The following is a 20,782-nucleotide window of genomic DNA, read 5'->3' as shown; positions in this document are numbered from 1 at the left end:
TTTCTGATCGTTTGCAATTTACTGAGAACTTTCAGGCAGCTCTCGAATCGACCTAGGTGTTTGCCACGATTTCTTCCAGAAGACTTTGTGCATGTAAATATCTGTTCAGTTCCTTCCTCTCTGATACATGGCGCTGCCAGTGACCTTATGAGGGCCTGACACCCAGTCTTGTCCTCTGACCTTGAGTTGACAATGTTGGTAATTAGCATTTATGGAGCCTGAGCTATTTCTAGGCACTGCACTAAAAGATTTATGTTCATGATCTTAATTATTTCCAGTCTCTATAAAGAAAGTACTGTTACTTCCTCCCATTTTACAGATGAAGAAAATGAGTCTTGCAGAGGGAGAGTAACTTGCCCCAGGTCACACAGGTAGTAAATGGCAGAGCAGGCCTCCACCCAGGCCTTTCTGACCTTGGAGCCCGTATAGTCCCATTCATTCATTTATTCATTCATTCAACCACACAGGATTGTTGTTACAACTTGCCAAGCACTGTTCTAGACCCAGGGGATACAACAAGGGGAAAAGAAAAGCAAAACTTCCTGCCTTTAGCTTACGTTCATATTTGGAGTGATAGAGGAAAAAAAAAAAAACAAAATATACAGTATGCTGTATGGTAATAAGGACTATGGGGATAAACAAAGTAAGGTGGTCAGCTAAGAAGTGTTGGGAGGATTTTAAATAGAGTAATCGAAGGTCTCATTGAGAAGGAGACCAAGTTGTCAGGTCAGATAGGAAACAGACATCCCAAATCTCACTGTGTCAACTCAAGAAAACTTTTATTTCTCATAGAGAAAAGTTCCAGTGAGGCTGCTCCTGGTTAGCAAGCATCCTTCCTGATGGTTGTTGAGGGACCCACACTCCTTCTATCTTGTGTCTCTGTCAAGACCCTCAGATTCCCTCCCATTCAGCTGAAAAAGAGAGAGGACTTTGTGGGAACGTTTACAGGCCAGTGTGGAAGAAGCCTTGCATCCCTCACACCCAGAACTCAGCCACATGTGTACTCCCAACTGCAAGCTGCTGCTGCTAAGTCGCTTCAGTCGTGTCCGACTCTGTGCGACCCCATAGACGGCAGCCCACCAGGCTCCCCCGTCCCTGGGATTCCCCAGGCAAAAACACTGGAGTGGGTTGCCATTTCCTTCTCTAATGCATGAAAGTGAAAAGTGAAAGTGAAGTCGCTCAGTCGTGTCCGACTCTTAGCGACCCCATGGACCGCAGCCTACCAGGCTCCTCCATCCATGGGATTTTCCAGGCAAGAGTACTAGAGTGGGTATGCCATTGCCTTCTCCGCCTAACTGCAAGGGAAGCTGGGAGATGTAGTCCAGCCATGTGCTTACAAGTAAAAGGAAATGGATTTTGGTGGGCAGGCTTCCCTGATGGTTCAGCAGGTAAAGAATCCACCTGCGATGTAGGAGACACAGCAGATGCGGGTTCGATCCCTGGTTTGGGAAGAGCCCCTGGAGAAGGAAAATGACAACCCACTCCAATATTCTTTCCTGAAAAATCCCATAAACAGAGAAGCCTAGAGGGCTGAAAAATCCCATGAACAGAGGAGTCTGACAAGCTCACAAAGATGGATAAACTCCTGGTATAGTGTATAGTGAACGAGGTGAAGAAGTTAGTCACGGGTTTAACTGGGGAAGAGAGTTAGGCATGGGAACAGCAGGTAAAGGTGAACAGGGGGCCTGGAGTGGAGTGAGGAGGAAGTGAAGATGTGGTGGAAAGTGAGGGCAGAGAAGTAAGGGGGCCAGGCCACTAAGGTCATTGTCAGGACTTGGTCGCTTTGTGAGTGACAGGGAGAGCCAGAACACTGCAGCGTTTTGAAAGAGGAATGGTATGATCTGAGTCATATCTTGAAAGGCTCACTGTGCTGTGTTGAGGAAGGACTCAGGGAGAGAAGCTGAGTCTGTTGGCATTATCCAGCGAGAGAGGAGAGCAGCTAGGTCCCGAGTGGAGGTGGTGGTGGAGATGCTGAAAAGTGGTTGGATTTGAGCTCTGTTCTGAAAGTGGAACAGGTTTTGCTGTGGAATGGGTGGTGGGGTGGGACCGAAAGGACTCAGGATGGTTCTGAAATTGTGGCTTTTGCTTAATGACTATTACACTCAACTTTCAACCCTTGGAAGTAAAAAGAGGGGAAGAGTTTTTGGAAACTGGACACCCTCTGGGCCTGACCTATCTCTCATAGCCTCTTCTCTTCCACAGTACTTCCTTCAGCACAGATAGGCAGTTCTTTTTCACAATGAGCTTTTAGGCAGTGGGACTGGGGGGGTGTCTGTGGCTCCTCTCAGCACAGAGTCTGGAGGGGATAGCACTGCCAGGAGCCTCGTGTCATTGCTGGGGGTCTTCGGGCTGAGCCTCAGGGCCCCACCCTCGGGCTGATGTGGAAGGCACCCAGTTTCCCTCTGGGTGAGAGAGAGGAGCCTGGAGAGGCCATTTCTAGTCCATGCTGTGTGTAATGTAAGAACATAAGTGTGTTTTGGAGTGGGAGCAGAAACAGCTTCCCTGGTTCTTCCTTAGCAATCATGACCTGCCAAGGCAGAAATGAGAGAGGGAATTTTTTAGTGGACGATGCTCCCACTAGGAGCATAAAGGGAAAGAAAGTCTATCTTAAACAGGGCAGAGTATGAGCTGTGGCAACAAATATTGCCTGTCTTCTAGGTGCTGGGCACTGGCTCAGTATTTTGGTTTCATTGGAGAGGGAAACAAATATACACTGTTCCTGCCCTCCTGGCAGAATAGACTAGAATGATTTGCTGCAAGAAATTATATTTACACCCAAGTATTTCTTTCTTTCTTTTTTTTTTTTTTAGTGATTGTAAATGATACTAGATTTTTAATTTCAGTGTCCACATGTCCATTGCTAGTATACAGGAAAACAATTGAGTTTTTGTTTTTATTTTGGATCCTTCATCCTTGCTAAACTCACTCATTGGTTGTAGGCTTTTTTTTTTTCTTTTTTGGTTATATTCATCAAGATTTTCTATCTGGACAGTCATATCATCTACAAATAGAGATGACGGTTTTATTTCTGCCTTTCCGGTCTGTTTGTTTTATTTCCTTTTGTGGCCTCTGGTGCTGGCTGGGACTTGGAGTACTTGGTTGAGTGAGAGTGCTAAGAATGGACAGTATCATCTATTCCTGATCGTGGGGGCAGCCCTTCTTCATTCTTTCACCAGTAAGCACATGGTTAGCTATAGATGTTTTTTACAGATGTCATGCCCTTCGTTGTATGGGTATGGGTGGGACCATGGGTTATTCTGTGGTGTTGGCTGATATAGAGCAGTTATTATCTAAAAGTTGTCCATCTTGCTGCAGGCAGCAAGCTTTTGTTGGAGCCTTTTTGGTCTGTGCTTGTTGGCATCTCCAGGTTCTTCCATTCCAAGTGGGACCAAAAGCAACTGTGGGCCGCTCACCACATTGTCCTTCCTCGGGGCCTGAGGCCCCTTCCCTGGGCTGCCTTCTTCACTCTGCCTTCGGAATCTTCTCGCATTTGTTTTGTGTGTCCCATGTAGGAGTTTTCATTGTAAACAGAAGGTGAAATGGGGAAAGTGTGTCTTCTGCATCCTCCTGGAAGTGGAAGTGGTTGGAGAAACTAGACAATTGGGTGGAAGCCCGTACGTGAAGGGCCTTCACACCAGGGTCTTGACTCTGTAGGTGGTAGAAGGGCTCTTGGAAGTTCATCTCTGCCGCAGTGTGGAGGGATGGGAAAGGGGAGGGGCAGAGAGACCCGGAGGCTGGTACCTCAGCTCAGGGAGGAGAGGATGGGGCTCTGGACTGTGACAGCAGACACGGGGCAGAAAGAAGACGTGGGGAACCCACGTGGGCCTTGAGGAAGTCTGAGAAGACCAGGTGGGTCTGAGGTTTCTAGCTTGGGCAGCGAGCTCGAAGATTGGGAAGGCAGGGGTGGGGTGTGGGTGTAACCCAGTGGGTATATTCCAGGCCTTTTAGAGCACGTCAGTAAGACTGGACTGGCCGTGCTTGCCTTCAGGGCTGACCTCACAGGGGAAGCCTGGTTGCTGTGTAAAAACCCAGGGCGCCCATGTTCCGGGCAGAGGAACCAATGTGGAGAAAGGCGCAGATAGAGAAAGCGTCACAGTGGGCCTGCTGGGACTCCAGCTCCTAGAGGCAGGAGTGGGTAGTTACTGGTTCCATAACCGGGAAGGATGCTGGATGCTGCAGGAGTTCACAAAAGCAGGAGGTTCCGGAATAGGAGTTGACACTGCTGGTCGTCCATCTGGCGCCTCCCGTTCATTGTGCGTTAGCATCAGTCTTTCCTACTGCAGACAGGCCTCTCTCCCTGGGGAGGCACCGCTGCTGATAGCCCCAGTGTTGCAATTCCAGAGAAGGGAGAACTCCTTTCTCTGCATCCATATATCAGTTCTAGAGAACGGCTCTGGGTGGTCCAGCTTGGGTGATGTGCTTGGCCTTTGGGAGCACTACATCTCTATCGGCTGTTGTGGGGGTGAAGATTGCTCTAATCTGAGCTGGATGGAATACCCTACCCCCACCCCCACCCCCACCCCCCTGTTGGGTCAAGCAAGACCTTTTTAAGAAGAAAGCAGAATAAAAGTATCTAGGGAAGATAAAAAGAATATTTACTATGGTTTATTGTAATATGTTTTGAAGAATTTATCATATGGCAATGTAGGAACTCTGTGTGTGTGCTTAGATGCTCAGTCATGTCCTACTCTTGGCGACCCCATGGACTGAAACTCCTCTGTCCATGGGATTCTTCTGGCAAGAATACTGGAGTGGGTTGCCGTTTCCTCCTCCAGGGATTCTTTCCAATCCAGGGATCGAACCCGTGGCTCCTATGTCTCCGGCATTGGCAAGTGAATTCTTTACCACTAGTGCTACCTGGAAAGCCCAGGAGCTCTTTGGAAAGTTATAAAGCAGGGGACTTGGTCAAATATAGGTTTTCTTAAAATTATCACTATATGAGGTTGTGGCTGAAAATCAGTCAGTGGGGTCGCAAAAGAGCTGGACCTGACTTAGCGGCTAAACCATCAGTGTAGATCTGGGGAGACTGGTTGAAAGGCTGCTGCTGTTGTTCTGAGGAGAATGGATAAGACCTGAGCTACTTTAAGTCCTTCAATTCTTATTTCATTTGGACTTCACCTCCAGCCACAGCATCAGGCAGGTCAAGGAGAGAGAGAGAGAATCTGGAGGAGACAGACAGACAGGGCATGGTGAGTGAAGGGGGCTTCAGGAGGACTCACCCCCAGCACCAAGCGGGCAATAGCTCTTCTCCAGAAGGCTAACTCTTCTTTGGAAATGAGTTATGAATTGGTGGCAGACTCAACATGTCTTTCTTATGAATTCTTAAGAAATGTGAATGTTAATGGCTTCTTGTGGTATCCTAACTGGAAAAGTAAGTTGATTAATTATACTTTTCTCCTTTTAAGAAGTATCTTTTATTTAAGGAGTCAGATAATAGGAGATATATCAGGACTGCCAGTCACGAAATAGATGGTTGGGAGGGGGACACTGGCCAGAAGACCCTGCCTCGCCCATCAGCCTACCCCGGGGCCCGCCAGTCTACTTTGGAAACACTTATCCCTTGGGCATTGTCCTTGCGGGGAAAGCTTGTAAGAATTTTAACCGACGAAGTGACATAATCTGACTTCCGTCATAGCAGACTCTCTCCTGTATTGAGGCTAGGCTATGGGTGGAATTGGCAGTGACACCAAACACAGAAGCAGAGAGAGCAGGGACACCAGTTAGAGGCTCTGGCAATAACCTAGGGTGGTGATGGTGGAGGAGGTGAGGAATGGTCGCATTCTGAATACACTGAGTTGGCAAAATAGTTCATTTGGGTTTTTCCTGAGATGTTATGGAAAAACCCAAATGAAGTTTTTGACCAACCCATTATTTTGAAGGTAAAAACCAGTTTTGGTGAGGATTGGAGAGAGAGAGGAGATGAGAGCGACTCCAAACCTTTGACCCGGGCAACTAGAAGACCAGGAGACCATGCCCTTAAACTGAGATTGGTAAGATTCTGGGAAGAGCAGGTCTGGGGGAAGGTCAGGGGTCTATGTGAGATGTGTCAAGTTTGATACATCAAATACACCTCACAGAGACCTCCTCTCTACTTGACATCTTCCCTAAAGCAAGCAGTAAAGTATACTAGCCAGGAGTCCAAACAAGAGACCTGTGCTTGGAGAGACATCTGGGCATCCTTCATGTATAGGTGATAGGAGGCTAGGTGAGATCACCCAGGGGCCAATTGAAGGAATACAGAAAGGAGAACTATGATTCGAGCCCTGGGGCTTTCTGACATTAAGATGTGGGGAGACGAGGAAGAACCAGCAAAGGGAACGAACAGCCAGTGAGTGAGGTGGGTGGAAAGCCTAGAACGCTAGCCTGGAAGCCAAGTGAAGAGAGATGTCAACAAGAGGGGGTGATTCACTGACGGCAAGAGCTATATGGGGAAGACACAGACTTGCCCGTCAGATCTAATGACATGGAGGAGAAGCTAAATGCACGCTTTTGCACCCAAGCTCAGCCTTTCCAATAAGTAGTAGTTCCCGCCTTGAAGGAGAATACAAGTATGCAAAAAGGGTCATTTAAGACTGATGGAAATAGGTCTAAGAAAGATGTGAAGATAGTACCATGGGAGTCCAGCAGAAAGAGATAGTACTTCTGGCTTTTGTTGGGAGGACTGAGGTCAGATTTATTCATGTCTTCATTCATTCATTCCACAGAAATGTTTTGGGTGCCATGGACAGGGAGGAAAGGAGAAAGTAGAGCTGTTATTTCAGTTTTGTAGACAATAAAAAAGAGTCTGGAGGTGGATGGTAGTGTTTGCACAACAGTGTGATGTATGTAATGCCACTGAGCTGCACACTTAATAATGGTTAAGCTTGTAAATTTTGTTATGTGTTTTTTACCACCACCACACACACACACACACAATTCTAAAGGAAGGAAAAAAAAAACCTTCTTGGGCCCCACCATGACCTTGGTCTGGAGCAAGATGTTGAAATGGAGGTCAGTATAGTATAGAAGGAGATAATGTGGCAAGAAGGGGAGGAAGAATGCTGAGAGAAGGGACTGGCCACCAGTCCTTTCTGTCTGGAGTGAGGGGTCCACTGGGGGAGACCACATGAGCTGAGGCTGCAGACTCAGGCTGGGCCAGCTGTTGTAGGCCTGGCAGCCTGCCTGTGGAGTCGGGCTTGCCTTCTTAGGTTCTGGGAGCCTCTAAAGGTTTCTGCTCAGGGAAGTGGCATTCCAAAGGTGTGCATTTAGAAGATTAATCTCATTAATCCTTCCTGTTAAACCATTGCCTATTAAAAGCAGTGGGATTGAAGCATGCATTTCTAGGATGACAATATTGGTCCAGCAGAATTTTAGATGCCTGGCATGTCTTCATGGATTGAGTGGGTTAACTTTTCCACCCATTTTACAAATATTTATTGAGAACTATCTAAATAGCCATAGTATTCTAGGCAGTAGGGATAAGGAATGGGGTGAATTTATCAGATCTCTCCTCTTCACAAGAGTACAGTCTAAGGACCCCTATTCACAAATAAGAAGTTATGCTACATTGTACCCCGTGTTACCATAAATGTCTCACCAGAGTTCCACAGGAGCTGAGAGGAGGGGTGCCTGGCCTGTCTGGGACAGTGGGGTGGCTTCCAGGTAGAGACTGTCCAGTGGATTTGAAGGATGAGCAGTATTTTCTAGGCAGAGATGGACAGCCTGGGAGGACAGTGAATCAAAACTCACTGGGAGTTGTAAATTTAAAGAAAATGTAGAAATGTTCTCTTCTAAAGCTAAACTCTTATTTCATTGGCTTTTAGGTGGTGCTGTCTAACGTGCATGTTTTTGGACCGAAGCTTAACTTTTCAAATGTGGAATGCTAGGCCTTCATTGGTAAGTTTGTTTGATGCCTTCTTACCGAATTATGCTATCAAGGATTGGTATTTGGAATGAAGGGCAAGGTCGTTATCACTGGTACTGCTCTGTGAAGGGTACTGCACCTGTACTCTGGAGAAGCCTACAGCATAGGTGGAAAAGATCTGCAGAAGGGGATCTCAATTTATGTTTCTGTGGTAGATACAGAGAGAGAGGCCAGAGGGGAAGTATCCCAGGTGCAGGGGATGGATACAGCTGGCCTCACAGAGAGGCAGAGCTTGACTGTGTTCTGAAGGATGGACAAGTCCAGTTGGGGGATGAAATATGCTTTTCTGGCTTGAGAAGGTGGGTATAAGATGGAAAGAAAGTGGACTCAGCAAAAGACCCATGAGAACAAAAATTTCATCCAAAGGAGTGGTGAGTAAGAAGTTTGGCAGGATCTGCTGCTGGTGGCTGATTACTGTAAACCAGGGTCAGCAAACTTTTTCTGTAAAGGATCAGATGGTAAATATTTTCGGCTTCCTAGGCCATATGGTCTCTATCATGGCTCTTCAACTCTGCCATTGTAGCGGGAAAGCAGCCACAGATAATATGTCTGTGATGGTGTGGCTGTGTTCCAATTATACTTTATTTACAAAAACAGATAGTAGACCGAATTTGGCCTGTGGGCTATAGTTTGCCCACCCCTCTTCTAGACCCTGAGTGCTAGGCTGAGACACTTGGAGACAGTAGGAAGCCATTGAAGTTATTTGGAGCAAAGAAGTAAAATGGCCGAAGTAACATGTTAGGGGCATTCTGGACAAGAAGCATAAGCTCTGTTCCAAGGCAGCAGCAGCAGTCCAGGCGTGAAGTCATGTGGCTAACGGTGGTTAAGATGGAGCAAAGGACCAGAAGAAGAGAGAGTGCAAAGGGAGAAACGTAGGGTTTGTGGTCTTCTTAGACTTTAAAGACAGGAGCCAAGGAAGGTGAAAGTTTAAACTTGATAGTTCATAACCACTGACCAAAATGTGGCTGTTCAGGGTGCAGAAGGATAGTTGGTGCATCCAGTTTTAGATATACTGAATTCGAGGTGGCAGTGGTTCATCCACAGGACATGTCTAATAGATCATTGGAAATGCGCGGCCAGCACCTGAGCTGGGAAGGGTAGGCCTAGAGATGTAGAACAGAAGCATAGGATTAATAAATGCTCCCTGTGATGTGCCGAGAGCTGAGCCTTAGTGAGTGTGCATAACTCTGGGATGGGAAAAACAGAAGCTGGAAGAGAACCAAAAGCCAAGGGGGGAGAGAGTTTCAGGAAGCAGAGAGGATGGGGCAGCAGAGACCAGGGAGAAAGGGACCTGAGGGAAGGCTGCGGTATTGGTGATAAGGTGGTTACAGCTGGCCTTGAGAACATGCTGCGGGGAGGCAGAAGGGGGAAGGCAGCGAGGTTGCACAGGGTCCTTCATAAACGAGGGATTAAGAATCAGAGACATGAGTAAAAAGAGACCAGTTACGGAGAGTTTGAGTGGTAAAAGAAAGGAGATACAAAGATTTCAGCATCTGAATGCCAAAATAAGCTTTTTAGCTTTGAGGCAAGAAAAGCATGCTGTGACCAGTCCTCCTGTCCTTCTCTGGAGCCAAGTGTGTTTGGGAGTTTGTGTGTACCTTGGGCTTGCGATTGTGTTCTTACGCTTTGTTTGAGGTGTGGCGTTCCGAGCTCTGCTACAACTTGCACCAGTGGAATCCAGTCCGTGTCTGGACCCCTGCCATGAGACAAGATGCGATCTGTTGGGGAAATAGTTGCATTTGCCTGAATTGGAGGAGAAAATGGGATAGAGCAAGAAATGGAAATGAAACTCCTTACTGCAGAGTCTGCCCAAGTATGGGAATTTGAGACAATTCCTCAAGTCACTTAACTAGAGAGCAATTTATGTTTCGAACACTTTGAGTGTTCTTGGGTTTGAATTCTAAGTAGTTTTTGGCTTGGTTTTCACAAATATATCAGTTAGAGATGGAGTCATAAAAGCAACAGGTGGAACTGGTTTGCAGCCTCCGTTTCATGAAATCTCACTGAGTTCCAGGCACAGTGCTGAGTGCTTTGTAGGTATCATTTTTATTTCATCTTTGCAACAACCTACTACAGAGGCATTTGTGTTTCCACTTCAGCAATAGGAAATCAAATTACAAGAGACTGAGTAACCTGCCTGAGGTTAGAAGGGATTTGAACCCAGAGTATCTGACCTCTGGTTTGCACTGCTTTCTGTTTTCCACCTAATTCCCACCTAAATCCGGAATTGCTCCTCTGTCTTATGTAGAAGGATTGGAGACAGCATGAGCTCTTAAGGTTATATATTTAGAGCCTACAATGGGTGTTCCTACTTCTTAGGAGTCTATTAAAACAGTGGCAGAAGTGTGGGACCCCTGGAAGAGACTAAGGCCAAACTTCAAACACTTTCTTGACTGTTTCCCCAAGCTGAAATGTCCCTTTAGTTTAGAGAAGGCAGCACTCTTGGGCTTGGAAAAGAAATCTCACTAGAAGGTGTGACAGTCAGATTCCAGTCCTAGCTCTGCGGCAGTGATAATCTGCTTTTTGTTGAAATACTTGAGTTTCTGTCTGCTCACCTCCAACTTCAGGTTCCAAGGGCAGGGTCCGGTTTTGTCTTGTTCCCCACCAGCATCCAGGTATCGGGTGTGTAGCATGTGCCCACTGAATTTTGTTGTTTCTAGTGAACCAGGCAGCCTGGGACAAGGAGCTTAACCTGGGTGTCCCAGGCACTGGGCCGGGCACTGTGGTCATGGAGGAGACACCAGACAAGTTCTGTCCTCATGAGGCAGATGCATGAGCAGGGCAGACAGAATAGAGGGGGTGAGATCTAAGGTCAGACAGGCAGGATAAGGCTCTGAAGAAAGCGGGAATAATGCTCTTTGGGATGACTGCGAATACGTCCACACTGTTCTACTGTTCTCTTTGCTAGGCTTGGTGCGGTTGCCTTTGCCCATACCAGCTAACTGCTCCCCGCCGACAGAGCGCCCCCTGGGTGTCAGAGGCGCCTCCTGCCTCTGGTGGAGCTGAGCGCTCCCCGCTCGCGCCCCTCCGCTGCTCACTGTCTGCCCTGCCGCCCCCTGGTTCTCGGCAGTTCTGTAGACCTGACCTCCGCAGCCTGCCGTGCCGGTTCTTTTTTCTCAGTCTTTAGCTTAATAAGGTTTTGCTTGATCCCGCGCGGGTCAGCCCCAGTATTCCTCCCCGCCGAGCTCATCCACTGCTCACCTGTATCCTGAAGTCGCCGGAAAATGCCCAGAGCCTCTCGCAACCCCCACCCCGCGCCCACTGCCCGCTCCGAGCTATGGTCCTGCGGGTGCTTCAGGTCAGCCCTCGCCTGGTACCCAGTGCGTCGGTCTTCCTGCAGTGCCTGCCTTAAGGTGGAACTTAAACCTCCTCAGGCGTGTCAGCTGCAGGAGTCATCCTTGGCTTTGTGCTTTCCCTCCACGGTCATCTTCCACCCCTTATCTCGTCTGGAAAAGCCCATCTTCTCCTTCACCCCTCCCTCCTTCCTTCTCTCTCTCCACGCCTTCACTTAGGACTCCTCTTTTGGGTTGTTTTAATAGCCTCTCCATTGGCCTTCCTGGGACCGCTTTTGTCTTCCTAATTGCACCCCCATCTCCTCGCAGCATGAAGTTTCTAACTCACACATCTATCGAGGCTTTCTTCTGCTGAAAGCTCTCTTTAGGGGCCAGACCTCCCTGGTGGTCCCGTGGTTAAGACTCCAGGCTTCCAATGCAAAGGGTTCAAATCCCTGATTAGGGAACTAAGATCCCGCATGCCTCACCGTATGGCCAAAAACCCCCCAAACTCTCCAGGGGCTCCTCATTGCTTGTAGAATAGAACCCCAGCCGGCTCAGCAGGCCTGCAGTCTTTTCATAACTGGCCTTCAGCCACCTTCCCCGTTTCACTCTTTCCGTAGCCCGGTTTTCTAACCTCAGCCTAGCCTCTCAACAGCTGTCACCCCTTGGTGCCTTGGCCAGAGCTGGGCTCTTTCCCTGGAATGACCCTTCCCCTACTCCCCATTTCAGTAACTCAGCTCAGGTTTCTGCTCTTCTGGACACCTTCCCCCCAGCCTGCACTTCTCTATGCCCTGGACATGACCTTCCTCCTGGCTCCCGGAACACCCTGCATTGCTCTGTCTCCCAAAGCACTTATTGATGTAACTGTTGATTTACTATCTGTTAGGCTCAGAAAACTGAGCTCCTTAAGGGTGGAGACCACACACACACACACACACACACACACACACACACACAATCTCTGGGTTCTTGGTGCCAGCACAGAACACTTGGCTCAGGAAGTCTTTGTTGAAAGAGTGAGGGCACCAGAGTCTGTTTGTGCAGCCAAACAGCAAATTTATAACATGATCAAATGTATTTGAAATTGGAGTTTCATTGGTTATTGAGCTTCTCAGTTTTGATGGCAGGATAGGTTGGTGTGGGCTGGGGTTTGTGGTTGCCTACTGCATCTCCCCACCTATGGAGGCTTTGGGAACATAACTTCTCTATATTTTTTGCCCCTGACTTTTGTATTTTTAACTCCTGTTGTTGATGGGCTAGGAAAGCAGTTCAAAATGAAAAATAGTCCATCATGGAATGCTGAAGAATGAGGTCCACCCAGCTTCCTGGACAGATCCCAAATTTCCTAAATTAGCCAAAGTAATGACTCTTGCTAACCACTGACAGCTTTTCCCTTGTGCAGTCCAGCGGAGAGTGCTTTTCTGGCTGGGGGATGAGGAAGGCCAGTGGTCCTTTGTAGAGGGCCCCAATGGCATCTTTATCTTCATTTGGAACGTTGTCAAGTCCTCAGTGAATACTGTGTGTATGTGCGCACGTGGACACTCAGTCACTTAGCCATGTCCAACTCTTTGTGACCCTGTGGACTGTAGCCCACCAGGCTCCTCTGTCCATTGGATTTCCCAGGCAAGAACACAGAAGGGGGTTGCCATTTCCTTTTCCAGGGGATCTTGCCAACCCAGGGATTGAACTCGCGGCTCCTGCTGTATCTCCTGCTTTGCAGGTGAATTCTTTACCACTGAGCCACCAGGGACCTTTCCCAGTGAACACTGAGGAGTAGCAAACAGGAAGCAGCTGTGAGCCCAGCGATGCCAGGCCCACGTCCGCGTTCCCCTCCCTGGGAGCTCCTGCAGTACACCTCAGTGCCAGCTGCTACCTTCTCATGCTCTCCTGTGGGGCTTTCAGCTTCATGCTCTTGGCTCTCCTTCACTCCCAGGTTCTGCCACAGAACCAGGAAATTATGTCGAGAATGCAGTTTCTCTTTGGGAGCTTAAAGTAGTCCAGGAAGGCTTCCTTGAAGAAGCAGTCCTCCTCCCCCCAGAGGTGTCCTGCTGACCACAGTGCTCCAGCCAGCGCTTGGGCTGCTTTCCCCGCCTGGAAACACTGATGCTGCTGCTGCTTTCCCTTTCGGGGACTTCCCAGAAGCTGTTCCCTCAGCATGGAATGCGTTTTCCTTCTGCCCTGCCTGGTTCATGCCCCTTCACCTGTCTGATATCAGCTGATTCATTTCTTCTTAGGAAACCTTGCCTGCCCTCCTCGATAAGGAACCTGGGTCTTATCATCACCATTACTGTGATCCCTTTATGCTGCTCGTTGATTGCTCGCCACAGGGCAGGCACTGTCAAAGTGCCGGCTGGATAACCACTTAGTATTAGAGCCTCGGTAGTGTGTGCTGAGGTCAGGGTTAGCGTTATTACCGCAGATACCTTTCAGAGGACCAGAGGTCCAGATCAGTTGGAGGCATGAGAACAGGATTTGCACCCCAGGAGCCCGACTGGGTCTTCGCTCCCGCCTGTTCTTCTCCAGGCATTCGGCAGCCCATCCTCCTACTCATCCTTAGCCCTCATCCCAGAGGCCATTTTGCATGTATGTGTTTGGTTATAGTAAATGTTTTGTTCACTGACTGGGCAGCCTGTTAAGCCCCGACTTCTAGGCAGGAGCTTAGCACAGAGTTGACCAACAGCCTGCCCGCCCAGGTAGCCACTCACTGCTGGATCTCCTTGCCCCTTGCATCCCAAGAGTCTGGGCTGTGAACATGAACTCCCTGGGGGTCCTCACAGTTTAGCCCGCACTGTTCCCTCCTGTTTCCATGTCCTAGTCAGTGGTGCTAAGGAAGCGTCTGTCCCTGGCAGCATCTGTCCCTTCATCTTTCTTCCACCTTGTGAACCCATCCTCATCCTTGTGTAAGAAAGTGGACCCCCTTCTTCCCCTAGGACAGAGCCCTCGCCCTTCCGTTGCTCCTCTGGACCTACCTGCGCACACCTGGGATGGCGCTGACCACCACGGGCCATCCTGACCTGTGTGCCTGCCTCCTCGCCCTCCTGCAGCCGCTTGGGACCATCCCTGGTGCGGCCTCTGTGGGCAGATAGCATCTTGTGCAGTCAGGACTGGGGGGGCCCCAGAGCGGGTAAGAGGACAGGAGTCACTGCCCTGCAAGCAGCTGCTCCGTGATTCCAAGTGTGTGTGGGTGCCTGTGCTGCCGACTCTGTATCTGTGTGTTTCTTGCTTGATGCTTTCGCTTGTATAATTTATCCTTGTGCACATTAGACACCACGCCTCACTGTCTCAGGGGTCTGATGTGGGGCTCTGAATAATAGATACAACAGAGCTGTCAGCTGAATAGATTTGCTCCTCCTCCCTCTAGCCGAAGGCACCTCCCCTTTCCCCCATCCCCACTCTGGTACCCCTGCGACTGTTTCATGGGGTTGTTATGACTATCAGGACCCCCTTCCCAGACCCCACTCAGGCGACAGGGATGTGAAAGCCCCACCTAGACCCCAGCAGGCTAGCAGGGCACCAGGCTGCTCTGCATTGGTGGCAGCAGGGAAGGCTGGTCTCCCGGGGCACCTCACCAGGCCTCCAGGGCTCTCCAGGAGCAGGCTGGCTGAGCTCCAAGTGTCTCATGCTGGTTTTGAGTGGGAAACATAAAAATGGCTTCTGACCAAGTTGGGAAAGTGGGCATGGGTGGGGTGGGGATGGGGACCCGAGGACTTGGCTGCGGCTTCCAAACATGCTGGCAACAAACTGAAATCAGCTTACAGGGAAATGGCCTCTGGGACACTCAGCATACTGGTGTGGAGGCAGACATGCTTCACGGTGTTGACCCTGCCTGCTAGTGGTGGGGCCGAAGACAACCCACCCAGGCTCTTTAAACCTCAGTTTTCTCACCTGTAAAATGGGCCAGTGACCATAGTAATCACCTCTGTGAGGCTCTTGTGAGGGTGAGATGAAAACATGCTGAGCACGGTACACGGTATGTAGAAAATGCTGAATATCTGTTATCATTTTACCGTTGTTTTTAAAAAGTAGCGTTGTCAATAACTCTGGACCACATACGAAGTCTAAAATGCACCATTAAAGGTTGTGAGGAGTAAATGAGGTGGTAGTGTAGGAAAAGCACTTTGTGAATTGCAGACTGTGTGCAGATATTATTATTAGCATATTATTGTCATTATTGGATGTTATTATTAACACAAACGTCTCTTTTATTGTTTTGACTTTGGAAAAAAAATGGCTGAGCACAACTTTATGATGCCGACTCTAAGTTCTTTGTTGTTTTGTTTTTTTGTTTTGGAGGGAGATTTGTGAGACAGGCTTTCACTGGAATCTTGCCCAGAGGCTGTGTGACCTACATTGGTGATGCCAGGTGCCAAATGTCTGAATAGCACCTGGCACAGAGGAGTGATTCTGTGGTTGCTCATCTTATTTTAAATCTTTATGATAAGCGTTTAATACATAGTGATATAGTTAAGTTTTTGTAAAGTTCATTGACAGCAAATTGTGGGCGTTTGCTTAGGACAAATTCCTGAGAAATAGCTTGAGAAATACGCACTCTTTGAGCTTTGTACCTAATATAGCTGAAGAAATGGAAGCAATTTATTCAGCGTTAGATGTAGATAGCTACCATTGTTTTCTCAAGTATGTTAGGAATATTTTGTTAACATCAGCAGGTTTGCCTCTCGTGTTTATCTCCATCCCATACCATTTCACTGCCTCCACCCATCCTTCCAAAAATAAAATTGATCAGAAATTAAACATGTAGACAGAGGTTGAAATTTTTCTACTCACTGGCTGCTTTTGGCCTGCAGATGTATTTTGTTAAGCACTCACAATGTTTTAAAAGCCTTATATTAGTGGGTAACATTTAAAAATTGGGAGATGTTATCTAGAAATCTGGATTTCTAGATCTTTGTGAAAAATCTGAAGATTTAACAACACTGGGTCCATCTACCCTCGTGGCATTGATAAAGATCGTCAGCCCTCTTAAGGGACCTGTTTCTCCAGCTGCCCAGCCCCGCCCAGCCCCTGCTCCTGTATATGGCCTGTAGGTAACTAAATCTGTAGTCTGAGCTAAATGTAACCAACACCTCTTAGACACAGTGCATCAACTGAGAATTATTTTCTCCAGCAACTTTGACCATAGAGAGGAAGATTGTTTCACGTGTTAAATTGTCATTTTTGTGATAAGCCAGGTGGCTTCAGTGTTTTATTTAGACTCTCTTGGGTTTAGTACAGTCACCTCTCTCCTCCTGTGCGTTTCCCTCCTTGACAATTTTTAAGAAGTCTTCAGCAAGACTTATAAGTCAATGTAAAATGTTGGCTAAGGCCGGATATAAATTTTGATTGCTTCTATTTAAGGAAGGTTGAACACAAGTGACCTGCTTTAATTCAGTAACTTATGATGTTGCAAATTTGAACAATTAAAGATACTTAGTCCTTTTTATTGGTCATCTCGTTGTTGTTCATTTTCTCAGTCATGTCCAACTCTTTGCAATCCCATGGACTGCAGCATGCCAGGTTTCTCTGTCCTTCACCCTTTCCTGGAGTTTTCTCAAACTCATGTCCATTGAGTCGGTGATGCCATCCAACCATCACATCTTCTGTCGTCCTCTTCTCCTCCTGCCTTCAATCTTTCCCAGCATCAGGATCTTTTCCAATGAGTCAGCTCTTTGTCTCAAGTGGCCAAAGTATTGGATCTTCAGCTTCAACCTTTCTAATGAATATTCAGGACAGTTTGAAGGCATCAATTCTTTGGCGTTCAGCCTACTTTATGATCCGATTCTCACATCTGTATGCGACTACTGAAAAAACCATAGCTTTGATTATATGGACTTTTGTTGGCAAAGTAATGTCTCTGCTTTTTAATATGTGGCCTAGGTTTGTCATAACTTTTCTTCCCAGGAGCAAGCATTTTTTAATTTCATGGCTACAGGCACTGTCTGCCATGATTTTGGAGCCCAAGAAAATAAAGTCTGTCACTGTTTCCATCGCTTCCTCATCTATTTGCGATGAAGTGATGGGACCAGATGCCATGGTCTTTGTTTTTTGAATGTTGAGTTCATCTCATTGAAATAGTTGTAATTTAGCAGAATCCTTATTGAAAGAGGTGAGAAGCTGGGGATTCTTAGTCGTGGAGATCATCCTTATCCATCAGGTTTTTCTCAGGCAGGCCCTCACCCTCTTCCAGCTAGTGACCACGCATAGGTCTGGGGGCCACATGGAGGAGTGGGGTGCTGGGCCCCACAGTGTTTACTTAATGGGAGTCCTTGCAAGCAATTTTAAAATTATTATTCTATGAGCTTCAACATTTTTTGGTTTCTGTTATCATGAGAAAGCATACACTTGTAAGAAATTTGGACAACCCTGAAGTGTATAACATTCAGGAAGAAAGTCTTCTGTGACACCTGCCCTCCCCACCTTCCCCCAAGACTGGCATTCTTGAGGCTTTGTTGGATATAGTCCTGGACTTCTTCGTTTGCTTGTATCCCCTTAACCCCTTTGTATCCCCTTGTATCCCCTTTGCCCTAATGCCCAACATACATGTTTTTACTTTCGTAGAAATGGACTCTCTTTATGCCTACAGTTTTCCTTTTTTTTGTAAGCCAACTGTCAATTATTATGGTTTTCTTTTCAAGTTGACATGTACAGATAAATGTATCTTATGTATAACAGTTGTAATCCATGGTATGGGTACCTTTGAAACTTCTTTAATCATCCTTGTATTGGTAGATACTCAGTTTGTTGCTGATTTTTTACCATTACAATCACTGCTGATGTGGAAATTGTTTACACCCACCTGTGAACTTCTGCATGAGATTTTCCTGCATATAGACACCTGAAAGGAGGACATTTGGCTTAAATAGTTTGCCATTTGCAAACTGAATCAATATTGTCTAATTGCCCTCCAAAAAAGCTGCACTAACTCACATTCCTTTCAAGAGTATCCAATTATGGCTCCAGTAATCTAGTTTTTGCTTCACCATGCATGAGAAAAGTAAACTTTAAAAACTCACAAATATGCCATCAAAATTACACATTTGTCTTAGAAAAGCATTCAAAATATACATCTATAGATTTAATTAAATGATTTATATACCTTGATTTTGGTGACAGTTATCATCCTACAAGATGACAAAAATGTCCCCCAACTGTTGTTATCAGTTTAATTATTAAATACTTACATGAGGATTTTAGTTGTCCCAGGGAGCCTTTGGGAGAATAAGTCACGGCTTCCTTTTCTGTTGCTCTACTAGGGCTGCCTTGTCTTTCCTATTAGGGTCTGAGCCCTCAGGGCAAAGGTCAGGTCAGCATTTAAGCAGGAGTGCCAGGCCTTGGTATGGGGAGATGGCAGGTGATGTCTTGAGGTATCCGAGGTGTTCCAGCATCCTCTCCTGACATGTAAAGCCGTTTCACATGGACAGGTCCTTCCCACCTGTATTTTCTCATGGTGTCCACATGACCTCCCTGTGAAGCGGACACTTCCCTCACCCCTCATTTACATCTGGAGACACTTAGGCTCAAAGGTCTGACTTAGTGAATGTCACACAGCCACTGAGGGTCAATACCTTGGACCAGGTCTTCTGACTCCAAATACGGTGGAGTCAGACCCCTGTGAGGCTGATAGGCAGCTTTTTGCCTATAGGACACCATGGGAGTTTCCTTTACTGAGCTGGGGGTGGAGACAAGAAAGGGAAGTGACATTCCCCAACTTCCTGTGGTCACTTTTGGGCATGTGAAATTTTAAATTCCATCTTCTCGGGAGGCCTCCTCTCTGCCCGTCTGACCTGTTGTCTGGCTCTTGCTAACAGGTTACCCTGTATTAGCCAAAGTTCCTTAGCCCTAATCTCAGTGGTGAACCTGAAGGTAAATTTGATGAAAGTATTAGTTGCTCGGTCATGTCCAACCCTTTGTGACCCCATGAACTGTAGTGACCCCATGGACTGTAGAACACCAGGCTTCTCTGTCCATGGAATTCTCCAAGCAAGAATACTGGTGTGGGTTGCCATTTCCTCCTCCAGGGTATCTTCCCAACCTGGGGATCAAACCCTCCAGATTCTTTACCGTCTGAACCACCAGAGACGCACCCCCGCATATCCTTCCAGGATGCCATTAGCTGCATGAGATCCATGCAAGGTCATCTGGTCTGGTGGAAACAGGGATCTGGAGTTGGTTCAAATCCTGGCCCCGTTACTTTTATTACTAGCAGTGAGAACCTTTGACTGCTGATCTTACCTCTCTGAGCTTCAGTATCCTCTTCTACAAGATCGGGAAAATGATTCTCTCGTAGGGACATTTTGAGATAAGATTCTTAATCATGAATTAAGATTTGAAATGTACCTCTAAGATGTTCAGCACTTTATAAAAGTGAGTCCTCTCTTATTTTCCTGCTATAGAAAGAAGGTTCTTCTCTGGGAATGCTCCATACTGGTAGCTGCTAGCTGGGGATCCTGGGACCAGGGACAAGGCCACCACATGAGCCCCAAGATGAATCATGAAGAGTGTATACCCTCAGAAGCTCACTATTTGGTAGGGGAGCCCAGTGAGCAGAGATGGTGTAATTTGTGCAGTGATAAGAATCAATCAACAGAGGAAAGAGTAATTAAACTCCAGGTGGAAGGGGGTGGAAGAAGTCATCAAGCAACTGGGGTACTGAAGGTTGAATAGGAGTTTGAAAGGACATTCAAAATTTATAGGCAATTTTATTCATTAGTAATAAAGTTGCATTTTTAAATGTATATATGTTGACTTCTTTTGACTTTTACTAATACACTGAAATATTCAAACTCATCCGCTCTCTTTTCCATTTCTTTCCTTTCTCCTCCCATTCTGCCTCTCCTTCCTACCATACGTTAAGGTCCCCATCTGCTAACAATTTCTTAACGAGTTTTTGTATGCTTTAGTAGATCCTCAGAGGATGATGCCATTTTACTCTAAGGTTTTTTTTTTTCTGCTAAGTTTTTATAAGAGCTTTGGTATAGTTTTTTTTTTTTTCATTCCTTTTTCCTATAGTACGAGCAAATTCTTTTGCTTTCTCAGTAGCGAACAAACTACCAGTTATTCGATGTGTTCTGCATCACGCCTCTACACAGGGGCTTGTGCCATCCCGTCTAGTAGCCAGAACAACGTAGTGAGACAAGGCCTGCTGGGATCTTTTTCATAGATGAGGAAACTGGGGCTTAGAGAGGTTAATATACTGACATCCCACGAGCGTGAAGCCATATTTCTGCTCTGGAGTCCTTTGCCCGTCGTTCTCTGCTGCCTGGCCCAGGGTCTTGCCCTGATTTTGTGCTGCTGATTTTGTGACCCACTGGGTATGGTGCCAAGTCCCCTCACACAGCTTCTTACCTATTACCGGGCTCTCAGAATCACGCAACAGCAATAATTGACGAAAACCACAATTTCCCAGTCCTCTTGCTTTTATTTCGGAGCTGCTTAGAAGCAGCTGGGTTTGACTTAAACTGTCTCTCTTGCTCTGCCTCTTCCACTTAAGCAATGATGACAGGGTGCACGCACAGTGCTCCCAGGGCCCGGCCTGCACGTCTGAGGATGAGGCTCCAGCTTCGTCCTGCTGGGGGCTCCCCGGTAACTGTGGGTACCCCTCATTCTC

At 47.1% G+C, this 20,782-nt stretch overlaps 1 protein-coding gene across 6 annotated transcripts in view; it reads left to right on the top strand.

The window, feature by feature from the left end:
- ARNTL (aryl hydrocarbon receptor nuclear translocator like) overlaps positions 1-20,782 on the top strand; it is a 107,604-nt gene that overhangs the window by 24,848 nt on the left and 61,974 nt on the right. For 4 of the 6 annotated variants that reach the window (XM_043902653.1, XM_043902665.1, XM_043902616.1 and 1 more), the window contains exon 2: positions 7,803-7,875. The exons of 1 other annotated variant lie outside the window; for it this stretch is intronic. The gene's annotated coding sequence lies outside the window, so the exon portion shown is untranslated. Of the gene's footprint in view, positions 1-5,968; positions 5,991-7,802; positions 7,876-20,782 lie in introns of those variants that run through there. One more of the 6 variants, XM_043902626.1, reaches the window with a different exon arrangement.

The sequence above is a fragment of the Cervus elaphus genome, chromosome 1, assembly GCF_910594005.1.
Source record: "Cervus elaphus chromosome 1, mCerEla1.1, whole genome shotgun sequence".
In the NCBI taxonomy this organism is placed as follows: Eukaryota; Metazoa; Chordata; class Mammalia; order Artiodactyla; family Cervidae; genus Cervus; species Cervus elaphus.
The sequence above is the reverse complement of the archived record's forward strand: the minus strand, read 5'-3'. Positions and strand labels throughout refer to the sequence as shown.